The sequence below is a fragment of the Canis lupus genome, chromosome 13 (genome assembly GCF_011100685.1).
Source record: "Canis lupus familiaris isolate Mischka breed German Shepherd chromosome 13, alternate assembly UU_Cfam_GSD_1.0, whole genome shotgun sequence".
NCBI classification, from domain to species: Eukaryota; Metazoa; Chordata; class Mammalia; order Carnivora; family Canidae; genus Canis; species Canis lupus.
The window spans coordinates 54,426,748-54,449,394 of record NC_049234.1 but is presented as its reverse complement, the minus strand read 5'-3'; the positions used below and the strand labels follow the sequence as shown (position 1 = coordinate 54,449,394).

Below are 22,647 nucleotides of genomic sequence, written 5' to 3'. Positions count from 1 at the left end.
GTAACTATTAAATAATGTCCTAAAAATCATACATGTGCTATATACAGTCTTTCATATTATTTAGTGAAATTGTGCATTTTCTCTAGCTATTACATTTATAAGAGTAGAGATACCTTGAAATTAAAAAAAAAGTCCTATAACACTATTTCAAAAGGTTCAACTGGGTGACATTGAGACTCTCATAATCTATTTTTTCTGCAGTAAAGATGCTTGGAAAATGAATAATTTATTTCATCAAGTAAGTATAAGAATGAAAGACAGTCTGAAAACTTACATACTAAAAGTTCTAAAAATAAAGAAATATTCAAATCCAACTAATTCTATGTCATACATATATGCATATATACATATACATGTGTGTATATATATATATATATATATATATATATATATATAATCAGCTGTTCTTCCCATTATTTGTCCTTTGAGATCCATTATGTTTAGGGAAGATATTATAAATAAATATACATAAAAGGAAGAAATTTTGTATTATGTATTTGTCTAAAAGTATGTGCACACATGCACATGACATGCATATTTCAGTCAGGATACAAACAATAGAACCTATTCTAGCACGTTTGGTAGAAAAGGAATTTATTAGTGAGTAGGTGGTCCCCAGAATCTCCATCATCATGCTCAGAAGCTACAGAGTCAGAGATATTTACCAGAAAAATATTAAAGCCTGATCATGGACATAGACATTAGGGCCTTTGCTACTTAGGCTCCAAAAAACTGAAATCTCTTCAACAGGCTCTTCTACAACTGCCAGAAAGATCCTCTAAGCACCTCCTTTCTTCACATCACTGTCTTCCAAATGGAATTCTTGAGTGGTGTATCTGGTAGCATATATTTTAACTATAAGAGAAACTGGGGAAGGTAGAATAAATGACAAATTCCCACTACAATCAATTTCTTGACCTCCCAGCATCACCAGATATTTTTCTTCCATATTTAAATTTCAAACAAGAAACGCCCCAGCCTAGCATTTTGCAACTATTCGTACATATGAAAATACAACCACCCACGCACTGAAAGAGTGGCACATCCAAAGCCTCATAGTTTTCTGCATCCAATTCTAAATTTAAGATCATATCTAGTATTATGATAGTCATAACTCTTCAAAGTCCATCATAATGCCATCTTTATTTTTTTCTAACTTACGAACTAAATTATGAACTAAAAATATGTAATTATCAAATAGTAGGAGAAAGGAAGAGAAGAAAAATATTTGAAGGTATGTAAATACATGTAAGACACCGCAGGGAATATGAACAGATAGTATATTCCCCATTTTTGGAATTGATCCTTATGTCAAGTTTTGATTTTCTTTCTCTACCACTTTCTCTCTTTGAGTTTTCTTTTTCCTTCAATCAGGTCCTTCATTGTTTGGGGTTCTGATTTGTCATGGAATACCAAATTTTATCTCGTACATGTTGAAGCCTCAGTAGTCCTTCTTGTGTGTTCCGGTCTATGGTAATCTTCCATTCACTAAATCACTAGCTATAATAGCTCTAAAAAGACCAGAATAACTGTTATATTTAAAATATTTATTCCTGTACCCATTGTGTTGTTCCCCGATATCTTTGATAATCAAAATCAGTCACCCTAGCAACATTCTAACTCCCATTCCTGGTCAATTTATAAGAAGCTTGTAATGACCATGAAGCAGTGTCAGTTCCTATTTTCATTAAAATATAGTAAGTGCCAGGGGGAAGTATTCTTAACTGGGTGTTAAGACTTGTAAACCAACAAAGCCATTAGCCATGGATAGTAGTTTTTATCAATGGGTCATAAGGAGTAAAGGTGAGAAGTGATATTCTGACTCCCAATCTCCTGATTCCCATATCTTTGGAAGAAAAAGCACTAAATACTATTTAGTGGTACACAGCATATGCCACATTCTTCAAGATGACATTCTAGCCTCCTAAGATTGGTACCACAATGTGTCTTCAATAATTTTTTGCACATCTATCAAGACTAGCAGATTTTGAGTGAAAAAAGTACAAAGTTGTTCCTCTAAATCTAGTATGTCTAATATGTCTATGCTTTAATTCTGTCCCTGTAAAATCAGTTCCATGGTCAGAAACACTGGTATATGGGCAATCATAAAAACAGACAAGACATTCAATGAATCCACAGATATTATAAGAGAAAAGAGAGAATGTAATATTTAAAATAAATATTTAAATGTTATATTTAAACATTAAATATTTAAATCCAAATATCTAATTTATTTCTTTGAGGCCAAATCACTATCCAGTTCATAAGTAAGTTGTCATATCCTACCACTGAGTATGGATGGCTATCTCTATCAGGATTTGAGAGTTTTGCCCTCTGACGTTTCTACCACCGGCTAACTGCAAATCTTACACAGTTAGTTAATGGTTAGGTTGTGTTAAGGGAAGGACATGTGGATTTGGTGCACATCCTCCTTACTGAAAACAACAATAAGTCCATTCAGTATCGGCATAATTTCTGACATTTATTAGCTAGGTCACCTTCTATATCTGAATATTAATAATCTTCACAGTGAAAGCCCTTAGTTTATCATTCACATGGGAAACAAATAATCTCATACTTTAAGTACATTTTGTTATCCATCTAAATAGCTCCTCTTTAATGTGCCTTATCAGCAGTCTTTTGTTCTTGCTTCTTATAAGTTTAAATCCATATCAATCCAGCTGAATTACTAATCAGTGTCCATGAATGGATGTGGAAGGTATGTCAGGTCTTATTTCCTTCTAATGAAAGGGCAATGAAAAGTATTGCTCAAAATTCTTCCCTTTGGGATATTAACTCTTCTACATTGTCTTCTAGGAACATCCCTGAGCACTGTTCTAACATTGCAGAGGTCCATATTTCTGATATGCCATGCAGGATGGTCTATAAACCAAAGCAAGTTTAATTTTTTCCTTCTCTGTTAATCAGTCACTGGGAAATTCTAATGAGTTCATAGGTATAAATTAATGGAATGAATGAATTCACTTCATGATAGAAGGTTATTGCACATGCAAATTTATGACTTAGTACATGAGGTACACCCAAAACAATGATAGGTCCTCTTCTAAATCAAATTTCTAATTGGCAGAGCCCTCTAATTCCATGGTCAGAGTTGCAAGGGAGGCTGGGAAAGTAAATACCTGGTATTTCCCTTGAGAAGACAGGTCTAATAAGGGAGAAAATACCCCTACACTTGGAAATGGGTGTTCAAAATGTGGTGGATACCCACTAAGCATGAAAAATAATTATTGCAATATGTCCATAGGTCCTAGATGCAAGTAGAATTGGCATCCTAATTGAAGATATTGGAGGTAAAGAATCAAATAAGAGCATATTACATACTTTTTGGTAAAAGATAGTGATCAACAAAACAAAACCAAAACCCAAATAGCCTAATCTAGATTATTCTCTCAAAGGAAGTTCAAAAAATCCACTGGAAAGAATAATTCATTTATCCATGCTATTTATTTACAGCATATGACATGATGACTTCATTGCTAAGCACTAAAGTTAGAACATTGCTTGCATTCCAGAGAGAAAGCTTGAAGAATCATATAATTTGAAGTCAGGCGGAACTTTATAATACAGACCCTCAGAGCATCGTCAAATATGAAGCTAGTCCCAAGTCTGTTGGGAGGCAAGTCTGTTGCTTACTGAATAGAAGTAAGCAGGGACAGTAAAATTAGAGATAAAAAAAAACTCGATTCAAAGAAGGAGAGCATTTTGGTGTCATTAAAAAAGTGTTTGTCCAGAAATGCAATGAGCTATACTTGAGTGACCCTAATTTCTAATTCATTCCCGAATGGTAACTAAAGAACTTAAGGAGATGTCTTGGTTCTCTCTGGTCTGTAATGTTTACTAGGCATTGCATTTGCAGCGGCTAATAGACAGAAAAGATGAAAGAGTGAATATAATGAAAATGACAGAGTCATTGATTTTTTTGGTCAACGAATTCCAAGTTGATAAATTATTTCCAGGTCAGGCTTTCAGTCAGGTTGTAAAATGTTCTTCTGGCTGAAGTTTTTTAGAAGGCACTGTATCAGGCATCATTTATTTAATTTAATTTTATTTTATTTTATTTTATTTTATTTTATTTTATTTTATTTGCTTGTTTGGGAACATTTTTAAAATCAACTATATTGAACATAACTGACAAACTGCAGAAAGCACCCATTTTAAGTGCATAGTTCTTTTTTTTTTTTTTTTTAGAGATTATTTATTTATTTGAGAGAGAGGGAAAGAGCAGAAGCAGCAGAGAGGGGCAGATGGGAGAGGGAGAAGCAGACTCTCTGCTAATTAGAAGCCTGAGGCAAGAGGCAGGGCTTGATCCAGGACTCTGGGATCTTGACCTGAGCTAAAGGCAGACGCTTAACTGACTGAGCCACCCAGATGCTCCTTAAGTGCAGAGTCCTATGAATTTTGGCAAATGTAAACAGGCACGTAACCGCTACCACCATCAAGATCTAGAATGCATTCATCATCCTAAAGTAATCTTTTGTTCCCCTTTCCATTCACCATCCCTCCTCCTGCATCCTAGTCATCCTTTATTTTTGACCTAAAAAACCCCTAACATTTATATTTTAAACCGTTCTTAATCTAATTAGGAAAAAAACCTAAAAAATAAAATAAAATAAAAAACTAACATTTGTATTCTAAACTTCTGGATGGACTTTTCCTTGTCTCTGCATCTCTTTACCTTCCTGAATTTGTCTTCTTGTAATGGCTGATAACAGCCTTCACAAGGTTAAAACCATTCTGCATTTGGCCAAACTTCATTATGTACGTCTTCAGTGTAATATTGTTAATTCTAAAAATGTTTGTATCTTTTTACCTGCCGTAGGAAAGAAATCACTTACATTTTTATATCTCTATATGGCAAATATAATTGAGAATTTACTTTGTGCCAGGCATTTTATTTAGTACCAGTGTCAAAAATATGGTGCTGACAAGATTAGCCAATTTCCCTGCCTTCATGGATAGTACATGTAAGTTGAATAAATTCGCTATAAACTAGACCCTTTATTCTATTGAATTCTATTGTATATCATGTACAATTTTATCACCAAAAATATTTTATATGTAAAAAAACCTTTGTATATTTTATATGCATATAATTAAATCCATATGATCATTAAGTACTTATAAATAATAATTACATATTGAATTATTGAATTTTCATTTACTGACTTCATTCAGTATTTGGTTGGTTTGAAGAAGTATATGATCTGTATAAATACACAATAGAAATATTTTGAAGACTAGTTCTAAGAGTTCTTTCATTAGAAATAATTAACAAAATATATTATATGGCAACAAAACTCTTTCACTGACAGCTGTTCATTTTCTTCCCTGATTCTGCCACCTTCCTCATCAATTTCACAGGTGAAAATATTTTTAAACTCTTCTGTTATTTCCCATAATATTCTGACACTTAAAATAAAAGAAAAAACTTTTGGGGTGCCTGGGCAGCTCAGTCAGTTAAGCATCTGCCTTCAGCCTCAGATCATGATCTCGGGGTCCTGGGACTGAGCCCCGTGTCAGACTCCCTGCTCAGCAGGGACCCTGCTTCTCCTTCTCCTTCCTGCTAGCCCTCTCTTGCTATCTCTGTCTCTCTTTCTCAAATAAATAAATAAAAATCCTTTTAAAATAAAATAAAAAAACTTTTAAAGACTAAGCTTCATTATAAATGTCTTTCTTCTCGGAGTCAAAATCAATTTTACAACAAAATATAGAAATGGCTTCACTGAATGTGTCCAAGCCAGGGAGCAAAACAGGCACAATCTGTATTATATGTTACTCGATGAAATAGAAATGGATGATAAACTGAATGAAAAAAATATACAAGCAAAGATGGAATCCAGCCAAAGAGCTAGTAAATGGAAGGTTGTAATTAAGCAGGCACCTAGTGGATTAGAGGAAATTAGACCGCTGTTGCTGTGTTTCTGCTGCCAGCACAGAATGCTTTTTTAACTCAAAATAGTCAACAGGCTACCAAGAGGACTGTAATTATATATTTTTAATTTTATTTCACAGGGTATGATTGCAGGCAAGATAGAATCAACAAAAATTGAGAAAACTGCCTACTATCAATGATATTAAGTTTGATAAGTATATCTATGTGAGAAGAGTTATTCAATTTTAACTTTGAAAAGTTAGATTGCTTATTTATTTTAATTTCAGTCATATGACATTCAGTCAAAGCCTCCCAGATAAAAATCGAAAGGTAAATATGTGAAGAATTTCATTGCCAGTATCCTGCACAAGAAACATCTGGCATCATAATCCTAAAATAACATATATAGAGAGCAAATGCCTTGAGCTGAATAAATAAATTCAAAGCATCTCAGGCTAGAGCATCTACATTTTGAATTAACTCAGTTTCCTTAGGAACTTTGATTGAGAACTAGCTTTTAGGGAAATTATAAAACTCAAGAGTTTTCAGACTTGTCTTTTAGCTTTCTCTTCCATTGGTGAACTGTCCTCATCATGCCAACCCTGCCACCCACCAGGGTTTCTATAACTCCTTTTCAGTTATTTCCCATAGGCTCTCCCAACACTAGTTTCCCACGATACTCCATAAGTGGCTCCAGTCTTAATGTCAGAAACAAACCCGACAATTTAAATCCCAATAGTTAAATCACTCACTTTCTTTAGGTGCTACTTATTCTCAGAAAACATCTACTTCCAGATATTACAACTGCAGACTAAGCGGGAAAGGATAACTAAGGCAAAGACATTAGGGGATGGAAGAAAAAAAAGTTCCAGAAATCAATGCCTTGTCTACTAATCTCTGGCCAACCTTTTTCTCATTTTCCCCCCAGATTATGTGATAGATCTGCCTGCTTCGTTTTCCACCGACATCATCAATTTTAACATTACGACTTGTTTGTGACTTGTTCTAATTCAATCAACCAAGTTGCTATTGAACATCTAAAATTATATAATTTTAGATTTGGAAAGCACTTTGGAGATGATTTTAGCTAACTACTTTCATTTAAAATATGATGATATTGAATCCTTGAGCTATAAAGCAATTTGCATAGGATAGCACAAGTTAAAGCTGGAAGACCTGTGTCTCCCAATTTTCAGCTTAGCTCCTTTCCTTGAGAACAATGAAAATGGAAACAATGAATTGCTTCATGCTCGTCAATTCAAGGAAATGAAAATGTTTATTGAACACATATTTTTCTTCATTTAAGAGCAAAATAATGTTATTATGACTATGGAGAAAATATTCTGTACATCATATTATTATTATTATTATTATTATTATTATTATTTTATTTATGATAGTCACAGAGAGAGAGAGAGAGAGAGAGGCAGAGACACAGGCAGAGGGAGAAGCAGGCTCCATGCACCGGGAGCCCGATGTGGGATTTGATCCCGGGTCTCCAGGATCACGCCCTGGGCCAAAGGCAGGTGCCAAACTGCTGCGCCACCCAGGGATCCCTGTACATCATATTATTAACAGAGGGAATTTTGCAAAGATAGATAACTAGGACATTTCACTTTCTTTTTGTGTATAAAACCAGAATATCCCCAAGTCCTGCAGCCTTCCAGAGTTGCCCTTCATTAGTATCTTCACAAAATTAACTGAAGCTTCCATTCCATGAAACTTGAGAGGAGGTCCCATCCCTTCTCTCACTATTTCTGAACCTTCCTGAGATGCCATACAAAAGAGTCACAAAGAAGGAATATATAGACTTTCCCAGATACTTTAAATCCGGATCCTGACTCAATTTTTGATTATTCAGTAAGACCCAATGCTGCCCCAAGTTGCTTGGGTTTTCTATATGTCATATCATCCCAAAACATTTGTTTAATTTTTACCTAGCAGTGGTATAAGAACTTTATATGGACTAACTGATTGATTTAATCCTGAATACAGCTCTGTGGATTAAAGTACACTTTATCCCCATTTTGGTGCTAAAGTAAATGATGTTGTAGTTATCGCCCGAAGGAAGTTATGTTGCTGGAGCCAAGATTTGAACCGAAGTAAGTCTGCCTACAAAGGCTGCATTCTCACACATGCAGGACAGACTGCTTCTACTTCATTTCCCAAGGTACAACTAACAGAATGCTGTTGTGCAAATCTACCAAATCCATGGTACACTGGGGCATAATTACTGCAGCACAAAAAATAAAGATTAAATATTGAATGACAGCCATTATCGTTTCTAAATTCCTAGCCATCTCTGCTACAAAGAATCTCTACTTTCTATTCTTTGTTCTTCAGTTTCTCACATTCTTGTTTCCCTTTTATTTTATTATTTTTTAATTTTTTTGTTTGTTTCTCACTGTCTTTGATCAGGTCTTTACTTAAAATTAGCTGTCCAAAATGACTGACTTTTATGGAATAAACAAATATAAGTTTTTAGGCAGCGGGCTGCTTCTCTTCCGTGGTGGGTTTCTTTTCTGCAGGTTTCTTGTCAGCTGCTGGTTTCTTGGTAGCTGCAGCCTTTTTTCCTACCAAAGGTTTCTTCGGCTTTTTCACACCAACAGCCTTCTTTCTTTTCTTCCCTACCATGGGCTTCTTGCCTGGAACCCCCTCTCATCTGATTTGGCTTCTAAGGCCGCTGCTGCCTTATCCATCCGGAGTTTGTGATTCTTGGCCTGGTGAAGAATGGTGTTCCAGCGCATGGTCTTTGCTACGGGTTTAGTTTCAACATGAGTCTTAGGTTCTTCAGTGGATTCTTCTTCAGGACTCTACGATGAATCCTCTTGCGTGGTGCTCGGAGGGCTCTTTGGATCCCTGGCCTTTTCAAGATTCTGCTAAGGTCTGTATTAAGCATCTTATGCATGGGAAGGTTGTAGTTACTCTTGAGGGAGGCAGCCTTAGGCCAAGTGCCATACAGATTATCTAACTTGCAGAAAGCACTTTCAGTCCAAATGCAGAAACGTCCCACATGCCCACCAGGAGCAAGTTTCAGAATGTTCAGTTTGCTTACATTAAGTAAAGTGATTCCAGGGATGTCTCTGAAGGCCTTGATGATACCATTGTCTTCATTGTAGATGATGCAGGATCCCCTGCGCTGGATAGGACGACGGTTTCTCATTTTGCCCTTGCCAGCTCTCATTCTCTGAGAGGCATAGACCTTTTTGATATCATTCCAGGCTTTAAGTTTCTTAAGAAGCAAAACCTCCTCCTTGGTCTTCTTGTAGCCTTCAACTTTATCTTCAACCACCAAAGGAAGCTCAGGAACTTCTCAACACGGAGACCTTTAGACATGACCAGTGCTGGTGAGGCTGAGGCAGTCAGGGCAGAGCAGATGGCATATCACTTTTGTGTTGTGTTCACTCTGCGGTGCCAACGGCCTCCACGACGCATATTTCCAAGAGCACCCTGGCCAGAATGGTGAGGACCCCACCTCGAACTCTAGGCATTGGACCCCTGGCTCTGCCTGTACCCCAAGACTCAGCACTGGTTTGATAACCTGCTGATTCACTGACAGCATATGGCTAGCTGTCGTTTTTGTGCAAGTTGCTGTGAACAAAGTTCACGACATCCTGTCAAATGGGAGCCTTAAACACAGCAGGCAAGGTAACATTTTTGCCAGATGATTCCCTCTCTTCGGAGTACACAGATATCAAGGGACGAGCACATGCCATCACGGGGAGAGGAGAGGGACTCTTGTTTCCCTTTTAAAGCCATCTTTTCCCATGTTGCTTCTTGCCTTGACTCTTTGGAGAAAACCACTTTTTTCTCCTGAGTCTTCAATAGACAAAGGACAATTCAAATGTTATCCTCTTGTTTTAAATGAAAAGTATTTCTTTTTTGTCCCTTCAAAATCAAAATCTATTATTTTAAGTTTCCTTTTTAAAAAATTCATCTTTTTAAAAAATTCTGCTTTTCTTTCTAAAATGAGAATGTGACTATAGTTCAATTTTGGTTGACATTCTTCTTACCACTGCATGTGTTTTACCAAAAGAACAGATTGTTTTGAAATTAAAAGAAATTATTCTAAAATTATAAAGTTCGAAATATACTTAATTTTTTAAAGTGTCAATATGAAAATCGACAGCTATCTAGACACTAAAATGTAATACAGTGATACATTTAAGAACTCTAATAGTAGAGGGTCCATTCTACTTTTTCTTCCTGGATATAAACGCAGGACTCTACTAAAAAACAAATGAACTTACGTTTGTTTAGCTATGGGATATTATTAGGATAGTCATGAAGAAGCAGAAAAAAAATGTTACATGAATTCTTTTGATGAGATAATTAGAAAGTGTCTATTATGCAATCATCTTTTGGGTCGTCATTTGCGACTATTAAAAATTAGTCATCTATAATCATTTAAGACATTTTTCACTTCTTGAATACTAACTTAGAATTTGATATAAACTAAAGATTGCTTAGGGAGAAAAATACACATAAACGTAAAAAAAAGAATTTTTTACAAAATAAAGGAAGTTGACCTATCTCAGGGATCAGTGGTCTACTGATCTCTAGTTTTAAATTATATAGTGCTATGTTAAAATTATTTTACATGTATATTTTGCATACTTTATCAATCTTACTTTTAGTAATGAATATTTTTTTCTAAATTTAAGACATATTGCCATATTTAGTCAGATCAAAGTTACCTCCAATTGTAACATGTCTCACCTCATTATTTTATGTTTCATGAAAAAAAAATCATCCAATTTTAATTGTAGGATACCATTGATGGTAAGATATCCCCAGGTTGGTTTCAGAGATATTACAAATATTTTAGGGGCACCTCGATGGCTCAGTCGGGGAAGCGCCTACCTTCAATTCACATCATGATACTGAGGTCCTGAGATTAAGCTCCACATCAGGACTCCCTGCTTAGCTGGGAGCCTGCTTCTCCTTCTCCCTCTGCCTGCTGCTCCTCTTGTGCTCTCTCTCTCAAAAAATAAATAAATAAAATCTTTCAAAATAAATTTAAAAAAATTAAAATGTTTTAAAAAGTGCATCTTAGAATCAATGAATTCTGGTATTTTTACTTTAGACATGAAATTTGCTTTTACTTCAAATAAATGAATATATGAATAGTAGGTCTTAAAGTCTTTGCCATTTTGTCTGTTGTTTTCCAAGAACTGAATTCTCTTTCCTTCAGAAATTCATATACTTGTACCTGACTTTACTGTAGACCTAATATTTCCAAAATATTATTTTAGCATGTCTGGCTTATACTGCAAACTTCCAACCTTCTTTTTGTTTAAAATGATATCTCATGACCTGAGCCCACCCACTCTAGGATATAGTATAAAATGGGGCAGAGGCCAAGAAGCTTTCAATTTCTAGAATCAGTCATCTTTATTCTCCTATTACTCAGATGTTGAATTGTACCTTCTAACATTTCCGTTGAGTATCTTTGGAGTCCAGAACTGAGGTGTCTGACAGATCCCCCCTACTCCTTGTGATTGGTTTGGTTTTGTCTTCCTTATCAACCTTATGTTGATATAAAAGACTTATGAATCTTTAATTCAAGCCTTTGCCTCAAATCAGTCCTAACACTACCCTTCTTACCCACCTCTGCCAGAAGTATCAATAATGCTGACATTAACCCTAAGGCTGGCAAAGTTTTCCATCTGGAATATGGTTTTGGAATCAGATGGCTCTTCCTCCCTATTTTTTCATAAGCTACATTTCATATTATTATCTTCATTGACATAAACCAAAAGTCAAGAGCCAGTGAACCAAGAGAAGCCTGGAAAGGTTTAAACATTAAACATTGAAAAACAGAAAGCACTTAGCCATACCAACTTCCTACTAGTGTCCACAAACAACAGGTGGGAACATTGATAGGAGTTAGGCTAACTTATTTGTGTTTTAATAGCTTTAATTTGCCAAGTCCTTGGAAGTCACCTGATGAGATCTATCCAACTCATCAGATGTGTAACCGAAAGAAAAAATTTATTTCAAGTTGAAGTATTCCTGAACAAAGAAGAGCAATTAATCAATTAGATAATTAATTTTAAATGCAGTTTAGAAACTGAAAATATTATACAGGATGTGGGCACTAGCTTTTTGTACTAAATACTTTAATAATGGTTAAGAAATTTTCACATACCGAAGCAAAACTAAAACCCACAAATGATAAGCAAATTCATAGATGAAAAAAGGTTTCCAAAGGTCTAGTACTTAACCTGGATAATTAAATATAGGAAAAATATAATTGTCCACATTATGACAATTATCTAATAATAGAAATATATTAAGAATTTTAAACATGAGGCACCTGGGTGGCTCAGTCAGTTAAGTGGCCAACTCTTGATCTCAAGGCCATGAGATCGAGCCCCATGTCAGGCTCTGTGCTCAATGGAGAGTCAGCCTGGATTCTCTCTCGCTCTTCCTCTGCTCCTCCTCCCTGCTTGTGCTCTCTATTTCAAACAATTAAATAAACCTAAAAAAAAAAAAAATATTAAAAGATTTTAAACACTTTACAAGGTGTCCATGCCAATATAGAATTTTTATGTAAGTTAGATCATTGACTTAGATTACTGTGACTTCAGGTTTTATATGCCTGTGTATGCTTTAACAGTTTTCAAATCATAGTAGTACTTGTCAATTCTATATATATATATATATATATATATATATATATACATTATATATATATCTGTGCAGTCTATCTTCCTTGTTCACAGATTTCATATTTGTGAATTTATCTACTTGCCAAAATTTATTTGCAACCCCAAATCAATATCCCGTGGTACTTTTGCTGTCATTTGCAATTATACTCATGCACAGAGCAGCAAAAAATTTCAGCTGCCGGACACTCACATTTCCAGCAGAAATTAAATGAGGCGACACTGCTTCCTTGTTTTAGCTCTCATACTGTAAATGTGTCCTTATTGCAGTTTATTCAGCACCACACTTTTTTTTTTTTTTTTTTTTTTTGCATTTTTTGTGCTTTCTGTTGGTGGTTTGGCTTTTAAAAATGTCCCTAAGTGCATTGCCAAAGTGCTATGTAGTGTTCCTAAGGGCAGGAAGGCTGCAATGTGCCTTAGGGAGAAAATACATGTGTTAGACCAGCTTCATTCAGGCATAAGTTATAGTTATAGTACTGCTGGCCCTAAGTTCAATGTTAACGCACCAACAGTGGATGTTAAATAGGATGTCTTTAAAGATAAACACAAAAAAAAGAGAAGTTATATGTTGATTGGCTGATGAAAATGTGACCAAAAGATCACAGGGACGTAGTCCTGTATTTTTCCCTAGGTGCAATGCTTAGTATTTACTAATTCAGTGTTCAAGGAAACTTTATAAAACATAACTACTACAACTATATACATAGTTGATTCTATGTATAGAATATAAGGCTACAATCACTTGACTTAGTTTCAGTCAATTGAACTAGAATATTGAATGTTGAGTTAGGTTGTAAAGATAAAGGCATGGTTTTTAATATATTCTCAGAGGGCAACTTTCGGTAGTAACGGTATTCGGTCATGGAGACCAGACCAGACAATTTTGCAATGTGTTCGGTGGCAGGAATCATGATATTGATGCTTCCTTGTTTCCTGTCCATTTTCTGAGCCTGATTCACCAGTCTTCCATCCAGTCTGTGAGTGATGGTCTGATACATTTCCAATAAATTATTTTTCTGAAAAGTTAGCCAGACCTTGTTTTTATAGCTTGCAACCCAGAATCCAGACTGATATAATTATCATATAACAAGTGTTATGCCAAACATTGTCAAATTATATTGAAAATCTATATGAATTTGTGATTATTTTAGAAAATATAAAACATATATGAAGTAAGAGTATTTCCCTTAAAGGATTTATCATTTTATATCTACCCTTTATCTAATATTTAATCTAAATTATAGTGGAGAGAACCAGAATTTTTCAAAAGTGTTTAAGCTATTTTAAAAGATTAATATGTGGTCAATAAAACTATTAAAATCTATATTAAAGGCTTAGAGCAACCTCAATTTTTTTTTTTAAGATTTTATTTATTTATTCATGAGAGGTGCAGAGACACAGGCAGAGGGAGAAGCAGGTTCCATGCAGGGAGCCCGATGCAGGACTCAATTCTGGGACTACAGGATCACGCCTTGAGCCAAAGGCAGGCACTCAACTGCTGAGTCACCCAGGTATCCCAAGTAACTTCAAATTTAGATCTATCAGTTAAATCATTTCATTGATAATCAACTTAATTTTAGAACGATCTTTCAAGATTCTTTACCTTTCTATAGTTTTCTGAAGCTTAGGGTTTGACATTTTCTCCTGCAAAAAATATCTTGTAATTATAAAGCATAATGAATTGCTTTTCAGTTTCATTAGAGTGTGTAAAAATAAATCTTACTATAAATTAAAAGTTAATAAAGCCAAACAACTGTTCTATAGATGTCTCTTAACAAATGTAAGGTTAAGTAACGATAAATTCTGTATATTGACAAGCCACAGGTAATTCAATGTTTATAAGGTGATTTTCCTGGCATGAAGCATGAAGCCTTTTGCTTACATTCTCTTTCCCATTAACTGCATATTAAGTATATAAAGCCACCAAAAGCCTGCAGCCTTTAGTTAATTCTTCTATTTTAAAAACTATTCAATGTCATGGTCCTTTTTGTTTTGTTTTATTTATTTCATTTTCATATTTCAGAAGTGTTGAGTAATAAAACTGTTTCCACAGTTTACATCACCCAAAAATTGTTTAGATATACTTGCAATTTCTCTCACTTCTTAAAGAAAAGATGGTTCCTGGTCACACAAATTGAAGTGTTGAAGGCTTCAGAAGGAAGAAATAAGAGTTTTATTATCCCTAGATTAAGGGATATCACTGAAAGCAGTAAGAAATACTATCCATATATTGGTAATAAAGTATCCAGTTCTAGAAATAATGCTCATCAACCCCACCTGAGATACACAGCTGAAACAGACCCCCAAAAAAGTCTTGTGGCTGCTGAGTATTTTGGCAGCTTCAAGCCCAACATCCCAGGGTATTTGTAAACCAAGTGAGCATACTAGGCCATCGCAGAAATATGCAAGCATGTCATCTATTCAAATAAAACCTGTGAAATTTTAAAAGGAAATATACCAATGATAACACAGTGACCAACCAAATTGACATGGCTCTTCTTCATCCACTCTGTAGAAGATGGAAAAGCCACAGGGCCAAGACAATATTCTGCATCCTATTATCTACACCCTCTGGAAAATTGCTCCTCTTGCTTGCAATTTTTTAGATACTGTTTTCTGGAAATATGTTCAAATTCCAAAAATCAAATTTATATAATAGGACATTGGAATTATTTTTCCAAATATTTTCAATCATCTAATTGAAATTAAAATGTCCATACCTCCCAGGGCCATTTATAGATTTAATGCAATCTCTATCAAAATTCCAAAAGCATTTTTTACGGAAATAAAAAAAAAATCCTTAAATCCATACGAATCACAAAAGGCCTCAAACAGCCAAAGCAATCCTGAAAAAGAGTCCAGAAATAAAGTATTGCCTTTACAATCAACTAATATTTGAAAAGGGAGCCAAGAATAATCCATGGGGAAAGGATAGTCTCTTAAATATTGTTGCAAAAAACTTGGTAATCACAGGCAGAAGAATGAAATTGGACGCTTATTATACACTGCTCATAAAAATTAACTCAGAATAGACTTACACATAAGAGCTGAAACCATAAAACTCTCAGAGAAAAACAGAGGAAAAGCTACTTTGGCAATGATTTTTGAATACATCAAAAGTACAAGCAATGAAAGCAAAAATAAAGTTAGACTACATCAAGCTGAAAAACTTCTGCTTGACAAAAGAAACAATTAACAAAATAAAATGGCAACCTATGGAATGGAGAAGACAGTTGCAAATCATATATCTGATAAAGAGTTAACATCCAAAATACATAAAGAACACCTACAACTCAATAGCAAAATAATAAAAATATATATATATATGATTTAAAAATGGAAAGAGGATCTGGATAGACATTTTTCCAAAGAAGGCATACAAATGGCCAACAAATATATGAAAAAATGCTCAACAGGACTAATCAGGAAAATGCAAATCAAAACCACAACAAAATCACTTCACACCTGTCAAAATGACTACTATGAAAAAGATAATGGATAAGAAACATTGCCAAGAATGTGGAGAAAAGGGGAAACTTGTATACTGGTGGGCATGTCTGATTTCTGCCACTATAGTACTGAAGTTCTTCCTTTCTTTAACAAAAGAACTACCATATGATCCAGCAACCCTACTCCTGAGTACATGTCCAAAGGATCTCAAAGAGATACTGGCATTTTCATGTTCATTGCAGCATTATTCACAAAAGCCAAGAAATTGAAGCCACCTAAGTGTCCATCAGTGGATGAATGGGTTAAAATGTGGTACACATATACAACAGACTATTATTCAGCCGCAAGAAATAATGAAATCTTGCCATTTGCAACAACATGGGTGGACCTTGAGGGTATTATGTTAAATGGAGTAAGTCAGATAAAGGAAAACAAATACTGTATGATATCACATATGTATGGAATCTAGATAAAAAATCAAACTCATAGAAAGAAAGTAGAATGATAGTTGTCAGGGCTGGGGTGGGGGGTATAAGGAGATATCAGTCAAAGAGTACAAACTTCCAGTTATAAGATGAATAGATTCTGGAGACCTAACGTATAGCATGGTAACTATACTTAATACTCTATTATATGCTTGAAAGTTGCTGAGAGATCTTAAATGTTATTATCAAAAGAAATGGTTATTATGTGAGGTGATAGAGGTGTTAACTAACCCTACTACAGTAATCATATTGCAATATATATAACATCTTCATGTATTACAACTTAAAATTACACAAAGTTCTGTCTATTATATCTCAATAAAGCTGGAAAAACATGCAATATATTGAATGACAAGAATTTATATGAAGAAACAAAGCAAGGTAAGATGCATAGAGAATTCCAGATGATAGTTTTCTTTTCCGTGTGGTGACAGTTAAGGATCAGTGAGGAATAGCAATGCAATCTCTTGCTGAAGTGCACAATGCAAATAGCAAGTGTAAACTCCTGAACTAGGGACACGTTTTGCATTATTAAGAAACTGGAAGTTGGCCAGACTATTTGGACTCAAGTAAACAAGAAGGAAAACAGAAGATGAGATCATAAAGATGCCATGGAAGCCAGATTAGGACCTCGGATTTTAGCTTTGTGGAGATGGATAACCACTGGAGGGTGGTGTAGGGAATGACATGATCTGACATGTTAAAAGAATTTCCCTGGCTGTGTGAAGAGACTGAACTGTAGTGAGATGAGCGTGATGAGGGAGAGACCAGTTATAAGGCTAAGTCAAAGGACAGGCAAGAAATGATGGTGCTCAGGATGAGGATGGGTAGCAATGGAGGTGGTGAGAATTAGCAATGGTGAGAATCAGTCAGATCCTAATTGTATTTGAAACACAGAAGTGGTAGAGTTGGCTATTGGTTTGGACGTAGGGATAGACTATAGAGAGAAGTCAAAATGAGGAATTTAAAGACTTTGGTTGACCTGCTTGAGTAACTAAATGGTTGTTTACAAAGATGGAGGATTGCAGGGGGGAAAGTAATTTTAAGAAAAGAAACCAAGCACTTGATTTTTGATCCATCAATTTTAGAAATATAAGTGGAGATGCCTATGGCAGTTTGACATACATGACTGGATTTCATGGAAACAGTTTTGACTGGAACTATAAATTTGGAGTCCTCAGAATATTGAGGCTGTTTGAAGCCTCAATGTGATCTGATGAGACCATTGGAGGTGAGTAGATAGATTGACAGGATAAAAGCTCCATGACTGAATCTTGTAGAGACTGTACCCTAACCTGTATATATTATGAAGACTGGAAACAAGAAGAGCAGACTGAGGAAAAACAGCCTGTAAGGTAGAAAAGAACCAAGAGAGAATTTTGTCCCAGAATTTAAGAAAGAAAATGTGTTAAGGAGAAGGGAGTAATAAAATGTTTCAGATGTTGCTGATGGGGCTTGGGACATGTTATGTTGAAATATGGCACCTTGACATATTGACTATTTTAAGCTGAAGGAGTTGGAGAAAAGAGCAGAAACAGGAAGGTTATTCCAGCTTCTACCACCCCTCATACTTTTTCCCTGAAACAGGCTATACAGCCCTCAACTGAGACACCCGTACATGGAGGAAAGAAGCATCCTTCTCTACAAAGACAAGGACACTGGAAAGAATCCTAACAAATAATTCTGGCTAAGTTTCCTCCAGTTTACTACAGTTACCTCATATTTCTAAAATTGTATTTCTCCATGACTGTGCACTCCTCAACAAACCTAGCATAAAATGCTCAGGTCTAACTATTTCCTAGGTCTTCATTTTCTTGTGAAGTCTTCCATGTTATGTAAAATCTGTATCAAATATATGTGTCTGCCTTTTTCCTGTTGATCTCTTTTTGTCAGTTTAATTTTCAGACCCATCCAGTTCAAGGAAAACTTCTTCCTCCCCTACAGTGTTGACGGAGAAAGCCTGTGTCTATCCATGTGGAGGTCACTGGTGGTATCCTAAACTGCCAGGATCACAAAATACTATGAGGGCATCTTCTCTCTGAAGCCTGTGGGGTGACTTCTAGGGAAAAAAGTTGTCTCACATGAAGCAGGAATCCAGAAACTTCTCCTTTCCTAAGATGATGCGGCAAAAAATCCCTTCCCATCCATAGTGAAGGAAGCATGACCCACAAAATGAGGTTTATCTCTCTATCCTTTAATTCTTCTCACATCCAAATATGGGATCACTAACTTTATGACTCATAGCAAGCCCCTAGAACACCTTCTCAGAACTAACGAAATTCCCCCATCTGTGAAAAATTAAATCTGATAGATATTAGATTAAATGGCAGTGGAACTGTATCATCAGGATTTGTTGCAGGTAGAGTAGAAGAGTGAAGAAATTTCTACCTTGAATGACTAAACTAATCAAAATCACTCAAGGTACTTCATGATGATTTACACAGGTTTTTTGTAATTCAGAAATAAGTTATGTTGACACTACCAAGCATAATGCATGGCCTATGGGTAGGTGCTTCATAAATGTGTTTCCCAAACCTTATTTCATTTAATATGTGGATGGCTGTGATGGACCTCAGTTTCACTAGCCCGATTCACTCTTCTGATTCTTTGTGGTTCACTCCATTTCTTATAGATCTAAAGTGTAGACTGTCTCGTAATATGTATGGGATCTTAAGTCACTTGCATTGAACACCATCTCCATAATACACTTCTTGATGGGGTGGGATCCATCTCCTATTACCTACCATTTTGATCAGTTGGTCCCCAAACACTTGTCCTTTTAATAATCCCACTAAGGAGGCGGGAAAAGGCATATTCATCACCGTTTGATGCTGGAAAAGCTTGTCAGCATTCTATTGAAAAGCAAAGGAGAGTGCATTTTCCTCTGTGTTTTCAGGTTGGTACAATTTGTTTCCAATTCAAGGAATAAAAATATTATGTTTCTCATAAGATTACAAGAGATCAGATTACAAGATTAACTATGGAGCTAATGTAGTTTAAACTTCAGGGCTCTCAGTAGATCACACCTCTCCCGGGGCCCCGGGAGGGAGTCCACTAGTTGTGTGTTTGTGATTTTGTACTTTATTTCTTACATAGGGCTCCCCAAATTTTACAAGCTTCAGGCACCACAAAATCGATATCTACCCTGCCTAAAAGTCTTCTATTTGATGGACACAGAGCAGAACAAACTTAGTGTCATGGCACTAAGTATCATTAATTAGTATTTGTTGGATAAATAAATCCTCATAATAAAGAGACACTTTTTAAAAAATATAATCTTTGTTTAATACACAAAATAAGGGGCACCTTGGTGACTCAATGGTTGAGCATCTGCCTTGGGCTCAGGGCATGATCAGAATTGAGTCCCCATTCATGGTCTCCGCAGGGAGCCAGCTTCTCCTTCTGCCTGTGTCTCTGCCTCTCTCTCTGTGTGTCTCACGAATAAATAAATAAAATCTAGAAAACAAACAAAACAAAAAAACCAAAATAACCTCTTCGAAGGGGAAGTAAAAGAATGAAATTTATTATGATCAAAATGAGAACCAAAGCTGTAGTTTTATATCACTTTCTAAACACTTTCAAATGATTTTAAGACGTTGGTCTCAGTTTATCCTATTTGTTCTTTTTGAATAGGAATTATATGCTTCAGTTATGCAGTAACAATATATAGTGTTTTATGTTTTAGTATATTAAGCCATCAATAATAAAACTTTTGATATTAGATCTTAGGGAGACTAAACTGGCATTTCTCTATGTGATCTTAATCTTAGTTTTTGTTTATCTCTAAAACTAATCAAGTAACATCTAGAACACCTATTTGTTTGTCACTGTGTCTGTAAAGTATAGTAACTCATTTTATGGGGATCCTTTCATTTTGAGACAAAAGATTACGTGAAACCTTCATCTGCCTGCTGTGTCTGCAGTGGCTTGTCAATCATTGATGTGCTCACCAATCCTCCCCTGACCGTCCTATAATTTAAAAGTGGTTGCTGGGACTAAGACAGAGCTTCACTAAATATTGTCAGTTTGTTCAGGGAGGATAAACTAAAATGAGTTTTAGAAAAAAGTGTTTGTGGTTTTTGTGTGTGTAAATTCAATCTCTTTTTTTTTCACATTCTCCCAAACCCAAAATAAACAAACAGAATTCAGCTTCATTCTGGCTCTTTTTCCAAGTATTGTCTGTTTCCACATCTGAGGTTTTTTTCCCCCCTTGATTCCACAGTTGTTAAATGAAGTAGGATTGCAAACTCAAAATGAAGAAAATCTAATTTTTGTTTTGTGCGAAGCTCTGATTCTGATAAGCAAACATCCCATCCACACAGGGAATTAAATGTCTATAAAGTGTGAGCATGATGGGGGCCTTTTCTCTTCAGTTTTATTTTACTGCTTCACCTATTGACTTGAACATATTAATTCTCACGCATTTAATTTCTTGCACAGATGAGAGCATTAGGCTGAAAAGAACCAAATTAAAAACGACCCGCACACATAAAGTATAATGAACCAGTCTCTCTCACTTCTTTCTCTTTCACCCCACCATTTCTTTCAAAGCCCAAAAAACTAGAAAGAGAAAGAAAATGTTATTGATAGGAAACACAGCACATGGATGGGCTGTCCCTTTGTCTTTAAAGAATGCGAGACGGAAGCAAGAAATAAGTTTCCTCCTATATCCCCGTAGACCAAGTGATGAATAGAGCCCAAATACTTCCCTTGTATATAATTTCTGGCTCTCAATTCAACTTTCCTTTGACTATGAACAGAATTGAATTTTCCTTAGTTATTATCCAAACTGTAAAAATATTCTGAAATTAAAAAAGAAAATTCTAATTGCTCACCAAATATATCATTGATCATTTTCATAGATTACTGTATTGCAAATGATCACACTTGTCAATTTCTGATCTCTCTGGCTCTTTCTCTTGCAATGTGTCTCTCTCTTCTTTCTGCAAAATCACTTAGAAATTTGAGTTTATAAAACTAAATTTGCTCAAAGCAGCAAAAAAGATATTGGTTGAGATGGGCATATAAGATGTGTCATCTAGGGTATGAAATTTAATAAATTTATCAAAACTTAGTAGCAGAAAAGACTTGAGTCAGCTATCCTGGCAATTTACATCACATTACCCACAATGCCCAGCACTTGGAATAGTATTTAAGAAGTCATGATTACATAGGAAAGAATAACAGAAAACCTAAAAAATGTCTATCTAAATTGTTGAATCAAATTTGTGGTAATCACCTATTAACTTGTGCTGACAAATGCTTTCTCCATGCTGTTTGTAAATAAATTTTTAAAAGAACATGAAACAAAGGTAATTTTGTCACACAATAAGGGATTGCATTTCAGTGCAAAAGTAGGTCTCTATAGGGCCATCAGACAGCTTCCTGGAGTGGAATAATTAAGTTTGAGATTGCTAGAGGAGACTGCAATGGTATTTTAGTTTATAGCCTCAAAGCCAAGGGGACCCATTAAAATGAAATAAGTGAAATTGTGCTAGTTCCTTGTAGGCCAAGTACCTGAGTGATGTCAGCATCATCAAGGTAACGTACTTAAATGTTACCAGGCTACATTTAATAATAGTGGAATCTCAGACAGTCTTTCTGCCATATGGGTTAAAACAGTGCTCTAAGGAAAGGGTCTTGACAGAAAATGAGCCACTAACAGAGGAACAATTAATTAAAGAGTCATTTGGGAGTTGAGAGAGCTGATAAACAGTCGTGAGAAAGTCACTAAAATTTGATATTAAATGTGATTTAGCTGAATTCGTTTAGAAGGCAATTTCACATTGTGACTTCCAGACAGTCTGTCTCTAAAACCCAGATTTCTCATCTCCAATAGGAGATGAGGGGGATGCAGCAGTGAATAGACCCTGGATCACAGAACCCAAGGAACATAAGTGGGAGACCGAAATCCTTCTGAAAATCCCTAAGTTTCAAAATGAACTATACAATCACATGAACTAGTATGGCACACACAGGAAATACTAAGCATGTATGATTTAATCTTTTAATACTGGAAATGAGGGAAATGGAAATGTTTCCATTGACAGCTAAATACTATTAGATTCATCTATGGCACTATAAAAAAATAATATGTTGCATTACAAAAATGAGCCACTTATCAATATCAATCCAATTGCTTGGATTC

General features: G+C 35.4%; 1 pseudogene; it reads right to left on the bottom strand.

Annotated features, from left to right (window-relative positions):
- Positions 1–8,353: 8,353 nt before the first annotated feature.
- Positions 8,354–9,609, bottom strand: LOC100683750 (annotated as a pseudogene).
- Positions 9,610–22,647: the final 13,038 nt, after the last annotated feature.